The sequence below is a fragment of the Uloborus diversus genome, unplaced genomic scaffold (assembly GCF_026930045.1).
Source record: "Uloborus diversus isolate 005 unplaced genomic scaffold, Udiv.v.3.1 scaffold_1061, whole genome shotgun sequence".
NCBI classification, from domain to species: domain Eukaryota; kingdom Metazoa; phylum Arthropoda; class Arachnida; order Araneae; family Uloboridae; genus Uloborus; species Uloborus diversus.
The window spans coordinates 34,928-56,981 of record NW_026557723.1 but is presented as its reverse complement, the minus strand read 5'-3'; the positions used below and the strand labels follow the sequence as shown (position 1 = coordinate 56,981).

The following is a 22,054-nucleotide window of genomic DNA, read 5'->3' as shown; positions in this document are numbered from 1 at the left end:
TGTATCTCTTTTACATACGATTGCTTCTACTTTATGCTTAAAAAGGTAAAAATATATTGCTAAAAAATGTTAAAATTTTAATTCTGATTCTACATTCATAATATCTTATTTATGCACTTTTTCAAAGCACGAAAAGAGTTGATTTTCAAAAATTTCACATTAGCCAAGAACTTATTCTTACAGTAAGAAAAGAACTTATTCACATCAAGCATCACACTGAAAATTCAAAAATATCTGCAGGAATGAAAAACAATATGCAGTTGAAAGATGAAAATAAATGACAATCCCATTAGCTTTTTTTCCAATCATATATCCATGACAGCAAAAATGGAATTGTTTGCATTACTTTACCGTTTTTGAAGATAATGCTTAGTATAGATATTAATTAAATATTATCAGGCAATGCACATATCAGCAAATGTATGTGCGCACAACATGTGCCTCTGTAATATCTATGCATATTCATTACAGGGTCAAGAATGAAAATACACCATTAACACTTACTTGCCTGTTTGGAACATTTAAAAATATTGATAGAAAATGGGAAGCTTGGGTAATTTTTATCTAAAATTATTCATAAGTGTGGAAATGTAGTTTACACAACATTGGGAATGTTTCAAATATTTGTAGGTTTTCCTAAAATTTTGTTGATCAAGTTGGTAAGTTAATTTAATTGTTTATTTTATTCTGATTATTTATTTCATTTGGTTGATTCTGAACTTGATTTTAGTAAATTATTGATAGTCACGCATTTGAAAAAGAAAACTGCTAGCTTTCAAACGAATTAAATCTTAGCATCTTTCTCTGTTCTTAAAATAACATATTTTTAAAAGTAAATTTCAAAAAAAAAAAAAAAAAAATGCAGTAAATAAAACCAGTTTAGCAGGTTCCTTTGTTTTGTAAAATCAGTATTTTTAGTAATTGAGAGATTATTGTGTATTATATCAGATATTTCAAGGAAAAAATAATAAATTTGCTTTCATGAAAATTCCTACCTAATTTTTGTATGATTTGTTGAAAACCAGAAAATGTTCTTGAAATTTATTTCTGTTTTTTAGTTACAATAGTAGTTCAGCTCATTACATTTCGCTTTAATTTAATGTCTAACTTTAGTTCATGTGGTTGAAATTTTATTTTTCACAAAACACTAAATTTCGGTATTCTTGTGAAAAATGAATGTTTTTTCTACGAAATTGTAACTCATGAGTCATGTAAAGTTGCAATTAAAGTCATGGATTTCAAAACTCTAAATGTAGCACCTGCACTTGCATGATTTTCAGTGCCTCTGCATGCATAAACACATGTGATTGCCCTACATTATTATTGTTTATCTTGTCTGATCTAAAAATTTGATAAAATTTAGGTTTATAATTAAAGGAAGTATATACCTTTAAATAACCTCTCCCTCCCTGCAATATAGTGCTCTATTTTCGCTAAAATTTGAATGATTAAACATCGCTCTTTGTAGTGACGCTACTGAAATATGTACAGTGGTGTTCCCATAGGGTATACTTCATATATATGCTGTATACTCTCAAACATTGTTTAGACATATAATATCAAATTGCATAAATTTTCATATTATAATATACTATGTATATGATCACGTACACCAATTGTGGATAATGGATTACTGGAAGTATAACCTCAGAAAAATTGATGGTTACATCACTGAATATATATACAGTGGAGCTTCATAACTCGTCACCCCAAGGGAAATTAAAAACATGTTGATTTAAGTGGATGTCAACTTATTGAGGTTCCATAATTTTAATTCCTGAAGATTTTCTGTATCACTTTTACTTACCAAGGCTGCAGAGTTAGAGACTGACAGATTTTAGGACAAAAGAGTCAGATTCAGGAGTCGAAGGTTTAAAATTTCAAGCGTCAGTTATTTTCTTCCTAAGCCCGCAACTCTGCCACTGCTCGCGGAGTTGTAGTCTAAGGGTATGAAATTTCCTGAGTCAGAACCGGTAATTTTCTCTCCCTACACCACAGCCCTGTCACTTTCTAATGCTTAACATTTACATCATGGAAAATAATTCCAGTATATGAATTTTCTTATTTTGAAAAGTACATAATAAATCCATAATTTTTGAAAAGAGATAATACAGATTCTTGTCAGTCAGGTCTGAATTCACACCCCCGGAGAACATGAAAACATGTCGACTGAAGCGGAAGTCAACTTACTGAGGTTCCATAATTGTAATTCCTAAACAGTTTCTGTATCACTTACCAGGGCTGCGGAGTCAATGACTGACATGTTTTGGGGCAAAGGAGTCAAAGTTTTAAAACTTCAAGAGTCTGGGTCATTTTCTCCGAAAACCTGCAACTCTGCCATTGCTAGTGGCGTCGTAGTCTAAGGATCTAAAATTCCCAGAGTCGGGGCCGGTCATTTTTTCCCTCTACTCTGAAGCCTTATCACTTACAAATGCTTAACATTCACGTTATGAAAGTTTATTCCGGTAAAAGAATTTTCTAATTTTAAAAAGTACATAATAAATTCGCCATTATTTTCTTTAAAGAGATAAAACAGATTCTTGTCAGCCACGTCTTAAGATAAAGTCCTGCTCACCCTTATTTGAAAAACATGTCACAGTGCCACCTTTCTCTAGAGGACATTTATCTTACCTTAGCCTTTTAGAATTGCATTAACAGCACAGAGTGGTGACAGACTCCCCTGGATAAAAATGGAATTCTCTAAAAGAACTTCCCAAAAAAGATTGACTGACCAAGAAATCACAGCGTAAGGTTCTGAGAAAAGGTCAGTATGAAAGAATGTTGAAAGAAAAAATTGTGGACTAGAATAGCAATTGGATGTTGACTTATAGGGGTTCCTGCAAATCTGCGTCAAGTTAGAGAGATTTTAGCCCATTGAAATTAGCATTGAGCCAACCATAAGGAAAATGTTGAGCTACCAGGTTAGTCTAGTTATCCGTAAGTCGAGTTTCCAAAGTTTCACTCTACATGAAACTAAAAGTTTGAAATATCTGGCAACTGTCCACATGAGACGGTGAAAGTCAACATTCTCTTATTTTAAAGCTTTCACAGTAATATATATTTAAATGTGTTTAGGAATAAAGAAATTGTTGCACAATTAAGTCTCAGAAGTGTAGAATTGATGCTAAATATCTCATATCAGAACAAAAAATTTATATTGTGTGTGTATTCTTATAGCCCCGCTTAAACGGGTAACGGATAAACAAATACCCCAAATATGAATAAAACCTTTTGGAACCGAATACTTCCCCACTGAGGAAATGTCAAAGATCCTCGCTTAATCAAACAATATTGATCAGCTTTCACAATATTTTGCTAAGAAGTTTTTTTAAGTATTTTAAAAATTAATTACGTATGAACAATTATTCATGTAAAAATATTAAATTATATTTTATGCATACAACAGATGAGGTTGTAAGTTGCATTTTTTTCCTTGCACCCTTCTAATATATATTTAAAATTATTATACATACCTATTATTTTGTTGTTCACTTAGCTTGTTTCAATATATTTTTACCAAAAACATTACTCTCATTATATAGTTATTGATTCATTATTACTACATTTTAAGACAAATGTTGTCAATTTGGAATGATAAAAAGTATTTCCCCGGTTAATCAAATAATATTTCTTGGAACTGACAGTATTCAATTAAGCAGGGCCGACAGTATATATATTTTTAAAATCAGAGTAGAGCAAATATATATTATAATGTTAAAAAAAAAAATTCAAGGTTATTACTATCTTCCCATTAAATTATATTCTTCCTACTCTGATTGGAAAAATATTCAGGTGCATTCCACTTCTCAAATAACCAATGAAGTACTTTTCACAACAAAATTTTCAACAATATAACTAACTGTTCTTGAAGTAGAAGGGATTTCTGTTGTCAATTTCTGTTTGAAATATTTGACTTATGACCATTATCTTAAAAAAATTAGTACCATCTACAAGAAATAAAAAAAGTGTATCCTATTCATAACACCAATGAAATAAAAACACATTGTATACGTTGTCCTACATCAGTACGGTGAACACATTTTAGTCTAAATTAAAAAATCTTATTTCAAGGTATCTGTTTTTGCCAAGCACAATGGAAAAAAAAAACAAAAAAACTCTAGGTTTATTCTTCTGAACTAATTTTAAATACTACATTCCAAGTTATTTCTGGTAGGAAATTTTTATCATGACAGCATCTCATGTATGTAGATTGAAATTTCAAATGCTTCTTAAGCTTTTATTTGGATGATCTACGCACATAATCAAATCTAGATTAAATACATTATCATTATGCAATTTTTAGGGAGTTTCAAATCATTTTGAACTATGTTTTAGCCGAAAGAGTTTTAAGATTTTCTTAATTACTGTATTTTTCGAAATAAATAAATAAATAAGTAAAATTTTCTGAAAAAATTAATTTTTAAAGAAAATCTTCAGAAACGCCCACCTTCAGAAAATCTCAAGTTATTTGGCCCACTTTAAGCCTATATATTCTAAGAAAACCTTGAGAATAAAAATTTGAAGATTTTCTTCAGAGCTTTTTACAGAAAATCTACAGATCTTAAGTCTGTAGATTTTCTTAAGATTTAGGTTTAAAAGTGGGCCAAATACCTTCAGATTTTCTCAACTTCAGAACATTCTGCAGAAAATCTAGAGATCTTCAGTCTGCAGATTTTCTTAAGATGTAGGCTTATGAAGTGGGCCAAATACCTATAGATTTTCTCAACTTTTTTTTTAAAGTTTTTTTTGAGATCCTTTCAAGTGGGGTAGTCCCCGACATCTAGTCCCCGACATCTCACAAAACTAGCCATAGGGGTACTGAAAGTCCAGAATATCAGCATGACAAGAAATAAGAACATTGAACCTTTTACAAACGAAAAATACAAGTTTTATATAAAGAAAATAGAACAATATTTAAGCTACAAGATTTTTATAAAGATTGATAATTATTACAAGATTTTATATATATATATATATATATATATATATATATATATATATATATATATATATATATATATACCTAAACCTGTGTATGTTGACCACATGCGGTGCACTACTTTAGTGGTCATCTTACAGAGGTTGATGTACATGATTAGGGCTAATTCTGTGCACGAAAAAAAGTGGTCAACTTCACAGGTTTTACTGTATATGAATATATACAGTGTGTTTCTGAACTCTTGGGCACATCTTTAAGGGGTGATAGTATACATCAGGACAAAAAATATAATGGCAAAAATTATGCTCCCAAACGTTTTCCGAAGGAGATAAGCGCTATTAAAGTTTAGGGTCCAAAATTTCAAATGATCATAAAAAACAGAACATTGGTCGATTCGTTTGCGGTTTTCGCCAAAATTATTCTTTTTATCAGTATTTTCTTGAAAATAAATTTTGAAGATGTAGTTCTAAAAATACCGATAGAGGGCGCTTTAGATTTTGGAGTAACGCCATTTTTGAATCTCATTGGGTTTTTCTAATGCTTGGAATAAAACTTACATTTTCAGCTCAAAATCAGAATCGTGTTTAAGTGTAGCAAACTGAAGTGTGTTCAGAAGTTGAAATACACTCTGTCACAAAAAATACATTAAACCAGAAGGAAGCTAGTGATCTTCCCGAAACTTAAAATGACTGTAGCTTATGGCAAGATAAAGAAATGATTACAAATTAAGAACAAAAAATTGTTTTATTTAGAAGTTATGACACAATAAAGGTTACAAAACCGTAAGCTGTATAGATTCCTCTAGCAGCTGTACAAGACAAAACACGGCGTAATATGGAGTGAAATAGGTTATATTTGACCACTGGGACTAAATCGGGATTCATCGTTGAAGATAACATGCCTCCTGTTTGTCACAACCCAGCTAATCAAGTGCATTGAAAATCCAATCGACGAAAATCCAATGGAACGCCGGTTCTAGATACCAGCGTCTTTTAGTCCACTCAGGATTGTTTTTCTTGGTCCCATCAGTTTCTTGGAAGGTGTTAAACGGCATTTAGCTTATGTTAGCTACCTTGTTGATACGGTAGTGGCCGCTGTTATGATGTGCGATCTTCGCGCTCATTTCTGTTTCACCATCACCAGTTCTGTTTTACCTACACTAAGCTACTACCATATCACTACGACCAAGGTGGCGGCAGATACGCACATCGTACCCATCTCCGCATCTTGAATGCGCATAGCGCGCTTGCCCTTTCATCACTGGCGACGAAAATTTAATCTTCTCTTACCAAATTACATTCCTGCCGTGTTTGTTGGCTGCAGCTCAATTTATTCTTAACGCATACATGTCTTGGTGACAAAGTGTACTTCAACCTTTGAAGACACTTCAGTTTTTGCTACTTAATCACTCCCAACGATTCGGTTTTTTACCTAAAAATTTAAGTTTAAGTCCAAGCATTAGAAAACATTTAATGAGATTCAAAAATGGCGGGAAAAATTGTTTTTCGTTGCTCCAAAGTCTAAAGCATTCGCTATCGTCATTTTTTAAACAACATTTTTCAAAATTTATCTTCAGAAAAATACTGATAAAAAGAATTATTTTAGCGAAAACCGCAAACGAATCGACCAATTTTTACCGTTTTTTATGATCATTTGAAATTTTGGACCCTAAACTTTAATTGCGCCTATCTCCTTCGGAAAACGTTTGGGACTCTTACTTTTGTCATTATATTTTTTTGTCCAGATGTGTACTATCCCCCCTTTAAGTTTTGCCCAAGATTTCAGAAACACCCTCTATAAATAATAAGATAGCGAGAACTATATGAAATAAATACATCATCGTTCAAAAGAACGGTCGTTCATTTTTTAGGAGATTGTTCTGCACCGTTCAGTTTAAGGAGCCGATCTTTCATACATGTTCGTTCAGGAACGACACATCCCTCAATCAGACATCAAAATCTTAAAATTAGCAAACAAAATTGACGATTAAAAGCTACGAAGATGCAGTTACTTCATTTTGATCACATCGCAAATGAAATCTATCGAATTAAAACATCGTATTCGTACTTATCATGCTTTTAGATTTACGTAAGATTACATTTTAACTAAATGTCGTTAATAACCCAAATATTTCAGAGTTAATTAAGATGTTAACCAAATTTTTAAAAATTATTATAGTCTTGCATTTCTTTTAGACCATAAAACGCGTATATCCCATTAGCTTGCACAAAATCATCTAAAACAATTTTTTTTAAACTGTTATTTTTATTCCATTTAATAAATTTATGTATAATAAATTATGTAACGAATATATATACATGTATATAATAAATTATGTTATGCATAAATTTATGTATACTGTACCACAAAACTAATGGTCCTGAATTGGTTTAACTTAATTCTTACTTGTACAGGCTTGAACAGTAATATATCTTTCAGGAACAAGAAAAGTTATCTAAGTGTATTGATGACAGCTTTCCTAACAATAAGCCCGGACCAGAAAGATGGGCAGTCATTTGTAAAACACCAGAATTCATAACGAAGGTAAAATAAGTTTAGTATTGATTGTAAAACGTTTGTGGGATATGTGGACATTCTTCATGAGAAGATTAAAATTTGCGGTGGGATTTATGAATTAAATGGGAGTTATCTGTTTTATTTCTGCATAGTATTTCAACTTAGTCCACTTAAATCAAATTTTAATACATGTATTTTATTGTTGAAAGTAAATCTGTCTTTAGTTGGGTTATAGAAAAAGAGATTTATTAAAAAAAAAAAAAAAAAGTCCGTCTCTTGAAATAAGCGAGCCTACTTTCCTGTATGCCCATATCTAGTACCTGATCACTATTCTCAAAAATAGCTAAAATCGCAAATTGTTTCAAACATAATTTTTTAATTTAAGCTGATTTCTCGGAATAAAATATGCCTCACTCACCTAAAAATATAGATGCGTAGAAAAAAATAAGTAAATAAATGAACAAATAAAATAGCAGCACCTCTTAAACAAAGCAGCTAATACGCTGTTTTACATTTAAAAAAAATGATCGCTTTCAAAAAGAAAAAAAAAATAATTAAAATCAGTAAGCTCATCAAAATAAATACGTCTTATCAAAAAGAAAAAAAAATCGTTTGTTTTCCCTGTTGCCAAAAAAATAATTTTTTAAATGAATTTGTGTACAAAATAATAAAAAAAAAATGTCAACTTAAAAAAAATAAATTTTCACTGTCAAAAAAAAAAAAAAAGTCTTCGCATATTTTTATGTGGAAACATAAAGTTCGAGTTTATCCGCCGAAAACTGAATACATAAATTAAAGCCTTAGATTGAAAATAAAAACAAATCATATTAGCAATAAAAATTTCACAGTTAAAACCATGGCTGCGGAGTCGGAGTCAGAGTCAATCTCATTTTGGGATAAAAGAGTCAGATTCGGGAGCCGAAGGTATTTAATTCAAAGACTCGGAGTTGGAATCGGTCATTTCCCTTAGAGTCCGCAACTCTGCCAATGTTTGCGGAGTCGGAGTCGGATTTATTTTGGGATAAAGGAGTCGGAGTCGGAATCAAATATTCAAGAGTGGAGGCAGTCATTTTTCCTCCGTGTAAAATATTTGCCAAAACTGCGAAGTCCGAGTCGAAGTCGAGGAGTCGAAGTCCGACTAATTGTCGATCACAGGAATGGGAGTCGGAGTCAGATGCCCCAATATTCTCGGAGTCGGAGTCAGGAGTTTGTCGTCAAGATCTATTTCCAACAAAATTTGTTTGAAGTAAATCCGCCTTCAAGTGCGGCATCTACATTTGACTCCTTATACGCTAATGTTAAGGGATTTCAACTGTTGAAAATTGAACAGAAAATTGTTCAGATCAAAAAGGTATTTTATATACAATGTTTTTCATCCAAAATTTTTTCCTACAAACTTTGTTTGAAGCAAATTCGCCTCTAAGTTCGGAATTGCCTTGAATTTTCCCGCAGACGCTAATGTTAAGTTTGTTGAAATGTTCAAAATTGAACGAAAAATAGTTCAAATCAAAAAGTGAAATATAGGAATGAGGTGTCCTCGCCGAGATCTTTCGAAAAAAAAAAAAAAAAAAAGTTCGAATCAGACTATTTACTCAAAAGTCATTGGGGGGAAGGGGGGGGGGTAGACAGACCGACCGACAGATACTTTCCCCCATCTCAATACCCTACTTTCTAATTTTTAATTTTCAATACTTATTTATTTATTATTATTTTTTTGACTTTTTTTCTTTGTTTTTTTGCGATATTTTCAAGATGAATTAAGCCTTATATCATGATTTTTTCTTCTTTCTCTGACTTTTACTGGGAAAGTAGGCTAAAAACAGCACGGTTGAACATAAAAATGATTTTTACCGTCAGCAAATAATGAGGTGCAACATCAACAGCTCTTTAAAATATTATAACTCATGTATTTACCCTTTAAAACTTTGCCTGAAATGTGACGGAAGCATCACACTTGCGTACCGCTATGCTGTCATGATGCTGTGAATCAATATTAAGGGTGATCATGGTTTCATGTATGATGTCGTTCTGAAACATCATCCCAGCTGTGCTGGCGATGTGAACAGTTTCTGAATAACGTACGGTCCTACTGGTTCGTGGATCTGTGCACCACATTTTTAGGTTCACCAAAATAGGGTAAATTGTTTTCTTTCTTCTCTCATTTGGAAAATATAATATTGAAAATGTGCGGATTTTCTTGTGCGAGGAAATTTTTTTAGAAGGATCTAGGCATTATTATTGTTTGATGGCTCCCTGGGTGTGCCGCTGAAAAGTAAAGGCACTACTTGGGAGTTTACAACGAGTTCTCCATAGGAGTGTAAAAATATTATCATTGGTCCAATTCAATCTGAATTAATCGCTAAAGACGATCTGGATCCTTTCTGTTGCAAATGAATCCCTTTTAATTTAGGCTTAAGCTAACCCTAAGCTATCTCAGCTACTACGTTTTGGCAGCGTTCTGTTATCCAACCACCTTTCATGTTGGTGACAAAAACAAGTAAAATTAAAAATTTATCTTTTTTTTTTACAAAGCGTATCTTTTCTCTGATACATAAGCCAAGTTTTTTTCCTTTCTTTTTTTTTTAAAATGCTTTCCGATATCTTGTATGCGGATTGTATTTGAAGGCGGAGGAAAGATATGAGGAGAACGTTTCAAGGACCATTTATTAAATGCACTTTAAAGTATCCTTAATCTTAGGGAGTTTTGGACACTGAATAAAACAATCTTTTGTTCTATCCACTTAGGGACTCGAGAGTTTCTCCCTCGGAAAAAAAATATACATAAAGTTTTGCATTTTGAGACCCTCTAATGGGTAGTCAAGACTGCAAAAGTGTGAGGAAAATATAGGCAAATAAAACTTTTTTTTTAGATCTACGTACCCTTTTAATATTGACCGAAAAATAATAAATAAAAACAAATTGAAAATTAACTTGAATTCTTAAATTTTGAAGTCAAATTATGTTTTTCGCAATCACGAGTTGCGACAAGACCCTGCTCATTGTTTCTAGAAACGGCTTCTGTCCAGTCAAACCTGCCCCTCCTCCTGGACGGTTACGTGTATAGTTGTGTGTTTGTGTATGTGTGTAGGCGCGCGTACGTGCATGTGTAGGCTTGTGTGTGTGTGCGTAGAACTGTGTATATACACGTAGGGATCTGTGTATGTGTGTAAAGGCTTGTGTATGATTGTGTGAGTATATGAGCATGCGTGTATGTAGGACATGGACGCTACCGACCGGGAGAAACGGATTCCAGGAGGCAGTGCTCGGAGCCTGCAGTGGACGGTGGGCGGTGGTACTGCAGAGGTCACCTGGACCAAGCTGAAAAAGGCACGAACACCAAAAACGGTCCAATGAAGAACAATAAGCAATCGTGATTGCTCAAAAATAAATAAAAAGGTTTTGGTTCGATAAATCGTTACGACAGGTTCTCTGAGGTTCGGTTCGACAGAGAGGAAAAGAGAAGGAAGAGAGAAATAACGTATCCTTACTTGCTGACATCGGCTTTCGATACAGTAAGTTTTGAAAGCTTTTGAAAAATACATATAAAATTCTACATTTTGAGGCCTTATAAAGAATAATTGGGACTAGAAAAGGATCAAGAAAAAAATAGGCAACCAAATATTTTTTTTTTTTTTAAAAGTTTTGCAGTTCTGCACTCTTTCGCAAATTAAAATAATACTTGATATTATTTTTTAATCAACAAATGGTTTCAAAAAATGCGTAAAATGCTTTCAACGTAATAATGTGGAGGTTTAGAAATTAGGTAATGAGAGTAACATCCTAGCCAATCAAACAATTCATAGTTTTTAGAACCCTTGACAAGAAATAAAATTGAGGCATTAAGTTTGGTTTCCAATCTCACACCGAATTCAGTTCCGCCGAATTTCGAGATCGTAAAAAGCCAATCCCGCGAACTTCATTCTTCTAAAAAGTAAATTTTAATATCAATTAGAAAAAGTTGTGCTTTTTAAGAAAGACTGCTTTTATTTCTTGAATTAGTAGTTTTCTTAAATTCCGTACACCAATTATTTAGCATTACAAATTCAGATTCTAACTAGCAATTATCGTTTGGTAAGCAAAAGTGTGCCGCTCAAAAGGGATAGGAAAAAAATTTTGCTTTAAAAATAACGCGCTAATGGAAAACACGTTTTGCAGCTCCACTGCAGTTGGTTTTACTGAAATTAAATGATTGTGAACATTTAGAAAAATATTCCCATTATGGGTTTTGTAATCTGTTATACACTATCTCTATCTTTTCTAAAGCGTAATTTATTGGATTTTAAATTTTACCGATGATTTTCAAAAATGTTTATAAATTTTTAGCATATTCTCAATTGCTGAACGTACGAAAACTGAAGCCTCGAATGAGATTACCAATTCATTCACAAGAAGATATACTCTACTTTATTGTTGTTTATATGAGACACAAAATGTTTCTTGCTCTTTTTGCATGTACTCGTTTATGAGGAAGGTTATTCAGACTTCAGATGAGGCTTGTGTCAATAGTCGTTTTATGAGCGGCAAAAGCTGGATAACGCTCGCATGGAAAAAAATTTCGGGGTTGAGAGCAAAATCCAGCGGGATTATTTAAGTTAAATATCCTGCGGGATCCCGCGGGGTTTGGATCAGGATTTCGGGATTGTAAATCCTAATTTTAAGTTGTCTCAAAGACTTATTTGATTATTTTCTAGGATTCTTTCACATTTAATATTATTTAAAGAACTTCATTTGCAATTGAGTCTTCAACAGTTTAATACTTGACTGTATTGTCTTAAAGAATCGTTTTAAATTTGTCAGAAACTCCTACATTGTTAAAAATTCAGGAATGTTTTCTGGTAATTGCTACTGTAAACTGGCGAATTTAACGCAACGCTGATTTTTACGGTAATTTATACCGCAAAAATAAGCCATCTCAGCTCCAATTGGTTGCTGTGGCCTACCGAGGAAACCGTAAAATTTTACAGTAACATTTGATTTTTAGGGTAATAGTTACTGGCAACATGAATGCCAGTAACAATTACCGTAAATTTTCCGGGGAAATTTTTAACAGTGTAGTTAAAGTTTAAAAAATGCTATATATTTCTCTTTACAACAACAATTTTTCCCTTCCAAGTAGAGCGGAAGACGAAAACAAATGCAGGTAGTGGACTATTTCTTTTTCTTGTGCTAAACAGAATAACAGTATGCAGTAGAAGTAAGAAAAAATCGAGAAATAACAAAAGAACTTCTAAAATACTGAATTTGATATTAAATAGTTAGCAATATATGAAACGTGTGAGTCTCAAAAATCTATCGAAAAATACGTTATAGAAACGTGAGAACCATCATTTTCACGTTTTGAACGCAGTCTGTTGCATTGAGCAGAGTGTGGCACATTTTGACCTTCCCCTCTACCCTTTCTCATTTGTTAGAAAATTTTAACTTCAAGCTTTGTAACTGCATTTTATAAAATTTTCAAGATTTTTAATCATTTAAAAATGATTTTTTTGGTACTTTTTAAATTTTTTTAGGAACGAATCATGCAATTTTTAGGGAGTTGAGGATCCTCAGCAAAGCGGAGACCGTAAGCTATACAGCTTGTTTAGCTTATTGGTAAATCTGGACCTGACTACTACAAGTGGATTGGACAGTGGGAATACCCTAAAAAACCGTTTGCTTTGCAGAGGCACACCGCACTCACAGCAGATGATGCTGACAAAAAAATGTAGGATATTAGGATCAAAGAAAAAACATCAAGCGCTAGAAAAATTACGCCCCAGAGTTAATAGAAGACATAGGTGTAAATACAGTTTTTGGAACTTCTTGTTCTGAAAGAACTCGTCACCAAGGTATTTTTCAGTCCCCCGTGGTTTGTCAAAACCTCTCTGTACATATAAATCTGCGTGTGTGTATAAAATAGGTCTTAACTTCCGTTGAATAAATGATTAAAACGGTATTTCGCAGTTTTTTGAATATCATAAAATTCTTATTATTCATAATAAAAAAAAATATTTTACTTAATTTTTCAGGTGCTTAAATGCTGGGCTGATACTGAAGTAAGTTGGTATTATATTCCATAAAAGTTCATGAGTAGTAAAAACTTGATTAGTAATATTCTGTAAATCTACTAAAGTGTTAAATTGTTTATTAAATCATATTAATGCAAAAAGTTCTAATGTTTATGCATCAAAAGTTGTAGCTACAGTTACAACATTTCATCATTAAATTCTTTTAATTGAAACGATTCTGCCCTATGGAGTCATTCCATGTCAAGTGACCAAAGGGTTCCCATTCGACCATCTCCGATTTGAATGAAAATTTTATAGAGGTGTAGAGACGCCTTTGAAACAAACCTATGCAAGTTTTCAGCTTCCTAGATCTAAATCCTGAGGATCTAAGATCTCCGAAAAATGTGATCCGAAATAGCGGAGCTGCATTTTGTTCCAAATTGATAAGTTTACAGAAAATTTTATCACACTGGTAGCATGAAATTTTAGGTGCAAAAAGTACGTTTGGCAGTTTAGTATTTTTGAGAATTTGAGCTCGATAGATTTTGTGTAGTATGCAAACGATGTATATTGAAAATAGAATTACAAAGTACGAGCTTTTGAATCATTTTTGTTCATAATTTATGATTCTAAAATCCAGGAAAAAGTTTCACCACTGTATTTTTCTTGCGATTTTGCATGCGTGCTACACAAATGTTAACGAACTCAAACTTATAGAAATACTAGAACGTATTGAGAACCAAAAGTACTTTGAGCTCCTCAAATTTCAGGCTTCCAAGTGTAATACAATTATCCGCATCCGGCTATTAAACATGGCAATTCGTTACGACAAACAGAATTTCGAACTCATTTTTTCATCCTGAAACGAAAGAACACCATCGAAGAAGAAACTTATTTAGAAAAGAAAAAATCTGTTCTTTCTAATGGTGCAATGGAAGATGCAAGGTGACAAACTTGAGCTATAGCGCTTTGAAAATTGACTATTTTTCACTTGCACGTTTCGATAGCCAATCTGAAATTTCAAGGGAATGGAAGACACTGCCTCTCCATCACTGGTACAGAAGTAAAACAGCCCGGATCTTCCTTCTCTCTAGAGTGCGACATAGCTTTCCAAACTATCTCAAGATAGAAAAGCGTTCACATTAAAAGTCTTTCCATTCGTGAAGACGAGAAGGCTTTTACTCTTTGTACAAAATGCCAAATTCAGCAGGCATCTTCTGAATATATCATGAGCTGCTTAGGACTTGTAGGGAAGATCTTTACTCCTCAAGTCTTATGGACCTTATGGGCCTTGTCTGACTCCGTCAGACGGTCTGAGGATAAGCCACAACACACACACAACGGCCAAACTACTTTGAGCGCCTAAAACTTCAGGCTTTCAGTGTGATAAAATTTTTTGTGAACTTAGTCTTAACTTGGCAATTTGGCACAAAAAGCCGATCGGCCATTTTGGATCACATTTTTCGGAGATCCTAGATCCTCAGGATTTGGATCTTGAAAGCTGAAAATTTCTCTAGGTTAGTTTCAAAGACACACACATTTCTGCGTCTCTATAAAATTTCATCCAAACCGGAGATAGCCGAGCGGGGACGATTTGAAAAATCAGGTCAGTTGACGTGTAATGACTCTCTATAGAGTCAACTCTCAATAACTCGAAGTCACAAAGGGACCGGCTAAAACTTTCGAGTAATCGAAAGTTTCTTTCCCAACGTTTTGAAGAATCATTTTTATTTATGTACTTATTTTATTTCAACAATACTGCAGATTGAATAGCACTTACACTTTGGATAAAATTGACTATTAATACTAAGTTCAATTTGAGGCAGATAGAAGTTTTCAATGCAATACTCCTTTTTGTTTCGTTTCAGATTGCTGAAGAGTACAGGAAGAATTATAAAGATTACATCGTAAGTTTTAGCACCAATTCCCTCGGTTGATAAGCTAAAATAATAGCTAAATTTAAAGTTTCATATTTATATTTTGCAAAAGCTGTTTACATTAATCTTGAACATCATTTAATATAAGTTTTTTTGTCGCATTATTATTAGCTGACAAAAAAATTCTGTAGTTCTTTTCTTTTAAATGTATAGATTAAAAACCTATAACTATTTTTAACCAAATTGAATCAGTTATGTGAAAGCAAGCAAAATGTAAATTTACTAACAATTGCTCAGACTAGTTATAAAAGAAAAAAGAGTCATTGATAACCTTTTTTACTTGTAGAATTTGTTTCATTTATCATTACATGAACTCGCAACTTTTCTATTCACTTAATTTAAAATTTATTTTCACATATTATTGGGATGTTGTGAGAAAATAAAAAAATGTACTTTTAAAATTTACTTTTGTGGTTTGAAAGTTCTGAAGTAGGTCAAAGAGTCATGTACTACTATTATTTATTATTTTCCTTAATACTGTATTAACAACATGGAACAAAAGTAGATGCATAAAAATAAGAATCAACACTGCCGTGGACAGGTAAATGGCAGTATCTGCAGGAACGAGTTTCCGAGGTATTTGAAAGGGCAATTTTTAAACTCAATACTAACAATTAGTGTTGGAAATTGACCTTTTTTTTTCATGCTTTTTTTTCAGCGGAAATCAAAGAAGTAAGCTTATACAATGAATCTAATATACAATAAATGACAAAAGTGCAGAAAAGTGGAAACATTGTAGTTCTTGCCCTTTTTCCGCCCACGGCAGAATGTATGCAATAAATGAGGGGACCATAGTTAATCTTTGATGACTTTTTCTAATTTTCGGGTAAGCGTATTTTTGGGATTTTGAATGCTGAATTTTACATTAGACTGTAACACATGACAGGAGCAATTTCTTTTGTACGATAATTTTAACTTTCTTTATAATACAGTTTAAAAATTGCAGCTTGCTGGCCACATTTGGGACATAGAGTTCCAAAAGTGGCCCATGTGTTTAAATCACTTTTTAAATGAGAAAAAATATTTGAAAACTATTTTAACCTCTAGAAGAGTAATGTAATGTTGAATTAAAAAGAAAATACTTGGAAAAAATTACAATAAATACTTTTAAAATCAATTAAAAACGGTAGTGAATGCCATGAACTCACCTGGTATGGTTTTTTAATGATAGCAAAAAAAAAAAAAAGTTATTTAAAGAAATGAAATTATGCAATGGATCACCGAAATTTTCTTCAGAACATTATTTTATGTGTTTCTTTCTTAAAGTGGCCACCTTGGAAATATGCATTTGGGTAGAAATTTTCAGATGTAAAATTGGTAATCCGTAAAATTAAACAGAGCTAAAGTGAACTAAAAACAAACGCTGTCAAAAAGAAGGAAATAATTTTTCAAAAACGTATCTTAATTTAAAGTTCTAAGAATTTAAACACATTTAAATCAAAATTCTAATCAGGAAATTATAAATACTCCTCCTCAAAAGTGAAAATAAGGCATTCAATAGCAACCGGTCGACAGTAATCTCTTCATATTCAGACATTTTCCCTACAGATACGTGTTTTACAACGCAGCACTGCCGTTTTGGGGTAAAAAAATAAAACTAATGACACATTTTAGGGGTGCTCTATCTTAAGAACACTGGCCACCTTTGACCCACCTACCTTTGAAATCAGCTAGAAACAAACGAATAACCATTGTTTACTTAAATCATATGGATGTACTTACATATATGAGTATGCAGAAATTATTTAAAAATAAGGAATGTCGAGTATACAAAAATTATTTAAGGAAAAAAAAAAGGTATTATCGAGTATTTCTATAATACATGTAGAAGTGAACACATAAAATAGTTTAAATAAGTCATTCAGAAACACATAATAAACAGCAAAAGTCTTATTGCGAAAACTAATATTGTATACCATTTTTGAATATAACTCTAAACGTTAAAATATGCATTTCGTATTTCGTTCCAGGCGTGCATGGCTGAAGTGGAGGATAAAAATTGCGCTGGTGTTTAAGAAGAAACATCTATAGCTGATAAAAATTTGGACGCTGAGAAAAAGTGGTTTTAAATTACCTAACATATATGTAATAATTATTTTCATTTTGCATTCAATAAAATGTTTTTTTTTCCGAAGTTCTCAGTTTTGAAATTCAAAACTGTTTTAAAATGAGCTGACGACATTTTCCTTAGAAACTGCACACAATATCGATTAAGAAAATACCAAGTTTTCTCTTGACTATTTGCTATCGTTTAAACAAGCGATATAGACATTAAATAACATATAAAAATATTTATTTTCTTATGTTATTGAATGAACTTTATTACGTTATTTTTACACAGACATACATAATTTCGAACATATAAATTAATTTATGACAAATAAAACATTGAAAAAAATGTGGTTGTTCTTAATTTTTATCCTAGTCAAAAATCCTTTTTATCATGTGCCGGGACAAGATCTTTGGTTCTGATAAAGGCACATAATTGTATATATTGCCTCGCAAACTTTAATAACAGTGGCTCAGTTGGCAGCGCGCGGGGCTTCGAACTGTTAGGAGCCAGGATCTGGTCCCAGCTATGACAATCCAGTTTTTGGACTTCTAAATTGATTTTATTTGCACTGCGTTCAAAATGTTCTCTCTAACGGAATGTTCTAGAATGTTCTATGTTCATATAAAAGCGTGAGCCGCACGAGTTGTGAGCAGTTCCCTAGTTCTTCCATGCTGCGAGTTGCGTCAAGCTAATGAAATATCTAATTTAGTTAAACGTACTCTGTGATTATTTAAATCATTGTAACAATATTCACTGCAAATTCATTAAGTGAAAAAACATTTAAAAACGTTTTATCCAAAATATACAGCTTTATAATATTATCTATGAAAACAGCTTGATCAGATGCATAAAACTCCTTTTATTATGTTTACAAAAAAGAAAAATAATACTAACCATGTGAAAACAAAATTAAATACACACATGTTTATAGGAGCGATTACGGTCTACCCTTTTACTCAGATGCGTTTCATGATTTCGCGTAAACGAATTTCGAGTTGCATTTTTTTTACAACATAGTATATCATATTATGAAGGGAAAATGACTTAAATTTATTGCACGAAAAGGTAAAATGTTAAACATAAATTCTGACAAGAGTAATAGGGTAGAACCAGGAGAAATGGACCAGCTGCATTTATAAGGAAACAAAAATGTGAATTTTTTCTTCTACATTTTCCAGTACATATACCGTCAACTTGGGTAACTTTTCCATGTAAAGCTTGATCACGGAGAGATAGCGGATGACCTTGACGCGTAAACATATTTGTATCATTTGTAATAGTTAGAATTAGCCAGAAAGTGCCGAGTAGTAGCAGGGATATTTTTGCCTATCTCACAAAATGGTGTTCTCCCATTTGGTTCAAAAATTTCTCCACGGGGGGCTTCCGCTCAACCGACCGGAAACACGATTGACCAATCGGGTGTCTTCCAACTCTACGTAGGGTTTGAAGGGAGGGGCTTAGGTGCTCGGACATTCAAGGCTGTTTTCAAGAGTAAATTTCTAAGCTTAACAATCTGGCGCCTTGGCTTGGCGCAATTTTTAGCACCATTCGGGGTTCAGGGCGTGGGTTGCCATTGAAAAGTTCAACGTGGTATAGAAGAGAGCAACTGGGCTAGCACCATTCGGGATTCTGGGAAGGGGGGGGGGGGTCCATTTGAGAAGTTCCACGTGGTGAAACTGGTTGCCCGTGCCTATGCAAAATGGGAAAGTTCATTCAGAGCAACCGTCAGGGTAGCAGACTGGAAATAACATTCGGCTCAGGCATCCAGTTCCAGGGAAAACCGGCGTCTTCAATTAATTAAAAAAACACCCTAGTAATAAAATATTAATTAATTCTAAGGAAAATAATAAACATTTATAGTTTATTTTCAACTGAAAAATTAAGTATAATTACTTTATTAATTATTTGTTCAAACTAAAAAATCAAATGCTAATTTAAATAATAATCTACTTTATTAAACCGATAAATAATATTTTGATAAAAAAGCGTAAATAATCGCTTTTTTAAAATAGCTAATTTTAGCGTTCAATGAATGATTGATCAGGAACTTGGAAGCTATTTTCTCTAAATTTTTCTGAATAACAGTTGTAAATAATTGGTAATTAGTTTGTAATAATTGATAATTAGTATTATGCACATAATCAGTTGTGCATTTAAGCAAAATTCAGCGGGGGAGGGGGAGGAGTCGTATTTGACGATTTTGCCAACTAACTTTAAAATATATTTTCATCTCAAAAACCGCGTTTCTCATCTCATATGCTTCTAAGTTCCAAATAAAGTTCAGTATTATTAGCCGATCGGATCAAACTATTCACTTTTGAATGTAGCAGAGAATACTTGCGCGTTTAAAGATGAACACCCCTGCAAAAGTCCCTCATTTCTGTTCGACTTTTTTAAAAAATTCAGTAAAAAGAAAAAAAGATCTTAAAAAAAAAATTGTATTGTACTTTTTGTAGAATGTGCAGAAAAAAGTTTACAACTCGTATTAATTTATAAACACAAGCGTTTAGTAAGCCGCACTTACATTGTATGAACCTCAATAATTTTATTTATATTTTAGCACAAGGGCAAAAATTGGTGGGGTGCATGGGTTCAAATGCCATTTTTTTTTTCAAACATATAGTAACTTTTTCAAACAAAACACTCTCTCTCTCCCACTCATTAAAGCAGCTCCAGCTTCCACTTTGAGAGAAGTCATTATTAGCATATACAGTAGGCGCCGCTTAATGATCACTTTGGGACAAACATAATTTGATAACAATAACCGACTGATAATAATAACCGAAAAGAATCCAGGAGACACAAAATAATTTTTTTCCAATTCAGGTGCATTTATTTTAAAAACATCAAATTAAAATCACAGTGACTCAACAAAACGCACTTTCAAATCATAAATTCTTAAATTAACAGAATGGAAATATCTGAATTATAAAAAGTTAAAGCTAAATTATGCAATTTTTAATCACATAGTAATAGGTGAAGTAAAATATGACCGTTTTCCCTGACATTCGTAAACCAGTTTCAAAGCACATTCAGCTTTTCTATCTTTTCCAGCATGGTTTTGCTTGTTGTTTAAATTTTAATTTAACTTCGCTTTGTTTTCAATCTCGACACAATTCTCTAATAGTTTACAAAGCAATGGCAACAATGGAGGTCTCCTACATCAATGTCATGTCCAGCGACTGAATATTTTTAGGTGCAAAAAAAAGTTTTCTTAGAGGAAGTCTGTGGTCACTGGGGACGAACTTTCTGTAGCTTCATTCCTAGAAAAATGTTGAACTGCTATTGAAAACCGCAAAATGCTACACAGAAAGTTAGTCTCGTCAGGGTTTGCCTATGTATTTCTGTTAATTGAGGAACAATAACGGGAAAAAAATTGAAAGTTTATGAAAAAGTGATAACAATAAACGAAGACGCTGATTACAATATCCGACTTTTTTAACGTGTGTTAACATACAAGTGTTCCGGGACTTCGTGATTCCGATAACATTAAGCGAATGATAACATTAACCGTGATCACATTAAGCGGCGCCTACTCTAATAAACAAAATAAAAATGAAAAAATCAGGAGAATTGCGTTATATTAAATGACTAACTATGGGCATGGTTTAGGGTTTTTTTTAAACTTAGATTAATTTTGAACTGTGATGTTACAGTTCTGGTTCTTGGTAGAAACTAATTATCATGATGTTAGAGCTTTGCACTCTTAGAGCTGTGAAATTTTCATTCATTTTTAACAACGATTTATACGTTTTTCTGACATAAATTGAAATGCTCTGGTTCCACCATAGTTACCAGTTATGGTCACTCTAGCTTAGTAATGGTTGCGCCATACACAGAAATTTTTGGGTCCGTCACACATGACTTTTACGGTCCCCCCTTCCATATTGTTAACTCCTATGGTGCTAAATATATTTCAACCCCCCTTTTAAAAACTTCGAATTCCCCCCCCCCCGCCCTGTGCACGCCCCTGAGTTACGGGCCAGGGCTATACTAAAAACTAAAACTGGTCATGCTCGATGAGTTCAATTATTTTCAGGAAATACACAAAAAGTATGTTAAAACTTATTTTTTTTAGCAACATCATCAAATTTCAAGCAACTAATTCCAGCGTATTTTAATTAAAAATTGGATAAATAACCCCCATTTTTATTAAGCACTTTTATTACTTGGCCTGGTTGCCATGGAAAAATCTGAGGCCTGCTTTCGCTTATATCTCAGCTACTAAACCACTTTGGGATTTCACTTAATGATTTGCTTAATTTAAAGGTACAGCTTAACGCTGAAAAATTAAAATTCTAAAATAAAATTATTTTTTCGGTTACGATGGAAAACAGCAAATTTCATGCACTTTCCCCATTAAATATTTGAATATAAAACCCATTCTTACAAATTTTGTTGCCTTGCAACAGTATTGTTAATAGTAATCATAATGACTATTTTGAATCAAGGCTTCACTGGAGCAAGAATGAAGTTTATTCACTGTCGTTGCTTTTTTAGAGTTCTTATTCTCATCCATGCCAGTAATCGATAACAGGGCCAAGTAAAGAGACATATTAGGTTCTTAGTTCTTTATCACAAAACGTATGTTATGAACCATTCTTTTGCTTATATCTCAGCA

General features: G+C 32.8%; 1 long non-coding RNA gene across 1 annotated transcript; it reads left to right on the top strand.

Annotated features, from left to right (window-relative positions):
- The first annotated feature begins 7,384 nt into the window (after positions 1-7,384).
- LOC129232092 (uncharacterized) lies at positions 7,385-17,488 on the top strand. Its single transcript, XR_008581322.1, has 4 exons — positions 7,385-7,483; positions 13,465-13,491; positions 15,312-15,350; positions 17,351-17,488. It is a non-coding gene; the product is annotated as an uncharacterized LOC129232092 (long non-coding RNA).
- The last annotated feature ends 4,566 nt before the right edge of the window (positions 17,489-22,054 follow it).